Raw genomic sequence first — 2,066 nt, 5'->3', positions numbered from 1 at the left:
AGGCTGGTCTCGAACTCCCAGAGATCCGCCTGCCTCTGCCTCCCGAGTGCTGGGATTAAAGGCGTGCGCCACCACCGCCCGGCCTTAAAGAATTAAAAAAGAATTAAAAAAGAATTTTATAAGCACAGCAGTAGTAAAAGACTCAAATAATCTGGATTCTCTACCTATAAATGTTTAAAATAATTATAGCAGAGTGTTTAAATTTATGAACCAATAACATTGAATCTTAATGGTAAACAAATAGGTCCAGATTTCTACACAGTCAACAGTAAAAACACACAGAAAAGTAACGAAGTAAAAGATTTGTAAATACCCACTACTTAACCTAGCTGTCTCAATAACTTTCAGCTGCAAGCAATACCTGCTCCAAAAGCTCACAAAATAATTGCAAAGACTGAGTCATGAGACAAGATTCATATGGTATAAATGACTCTTTGACCAAAATGAAATTAAATAGAAATGTTACTGTGAAACCTAGGAAATATTCACATACCTAGATATTATATAGCACACTTCTAAACAATCCAAATAGTAAAATAAATAAAAATAAATCAGTCCACAGATTCAATGCAATCTCTATCAAAATTCTACCACACCTCTTAACAAACTTTGAAAGGACAATTCTCAGCTTCATGTAGAAAATAAAAAGGATAACTAAAACAAGTCTGAACAACAACAATAACAACAAAAAACAACTGTCAGAAATTCAACCATTTCTGATTTCTAGTTATAGTACGGTAATATTGTAAAAAATACTAATGGTAATGGATTGTGTGTGTGTGTGTGTGTGTGCGTATACATATAGAAATGTTACTGTGAAACGTAGGAAATATTCACATACCTAGATATTATATAGCACACTTCTGAAAAATCCAAATAGTAACATATATATATATGGAGAGAGAGAGAGAGTCCATCCAGAAAAACACAATGGAAAAAAAGACAGCATCTTCTTTAAATGGTCCTGTCAAACTGGATTTCAGTAATTAACAGAATGCAAATAAATCCATAATTATCACCCTCCACAAAATTCAAGACCAAGTGGGACAGATAACTCAATATAAAACCAGACACACTGAACCTGATAGAAGAGAAAGTGGGAAATAGCCTTGAATCTGTTGGCATAGGAGACAACCTTCTGAACAGAAACATATATAGGCACTAGTATCAAAAATTAATAAATGGGGCCTCATGAAACTGAAGAAGCTTCTGTAAGGTAAAGAACAGCATCATTTGGACAAAGTGACAGCCTATAGAATACAAAAAAAAAATCCAACTTCTCACCTGATAAATGACTAATATCTAAAATATACAAACTCAGGAAGCTGGATATAGAAAACACAAAATAAATCAAATAAAAATGGGCTACAGATGTAAACAGAGAACTCTCTATAAAGGAAACACAAATGGCTGAGAAAGCCTTAAAGAAATGTTCAACATCCTCAACCATCAGATAATTGCAAATCAAAATGACTTAGAGATTCTATTTTACATCTGTCAGAATGTCTCAGAAGAGTAACAGGAGAGACAGCTCGTGCTCCTGAAGATATGGAACAAGGGGAATGCTCCTCCATTATTAGTAGGAGTGAAAACTTTTAAAACTGTTGGGAATATTAAAAGGTGTGACTTTTGTTTATGCTGCATTTGTTAACTTAATCAATAACATACATATTAAAATTTTGTGGGTTAATCGAATGGTTACCAGAATAGGTAATAAATTCCCACTTTATTGCATAATCTTAAATGTTATTTAATTTTGATATTTACAAGCTCACTGTGTTTTATAAACAAATTTCATGTTTTCAGAAAAATACTTTTTTCAATATGTTATAAATTTTAATAATATGTGTAAATAAATATTGCATTGTGACAATCTTAGTTAAATTATATCATGTATATCTAACCAAAGTATTCAATCTATGGAAAAACAGAATGGGAAATAGTAGATTTGATACCTTTCCAGTAAACATTCATTATTTTCAAGGCCCTAAGACCACATATTTGAGTAAATCATGTCATATTAGCCTTGGTAGAGTTAAAAAATGAATTGACTCACCATCTGATGG

This window comes from Microtus ochrogaster, linkage group LG9, assembly GCF_000317375.1.
Source record: "Microtus ochrogaster isolate Prairie Vole_2 linkage group LG9, MicOch1.0, whole genome shotgun sequence".
Taxonomy (NCBI): Eukaryota; Metazoa; Chordata; class Mammalia; order Rodentia; family Cricetidae; genus Microtus; species Microtus ochrogaster.
The sequence above is the reverse complement of the archived record's forward strand: the minus strand, read 5'-3'. Positions refer to the sequence as shown.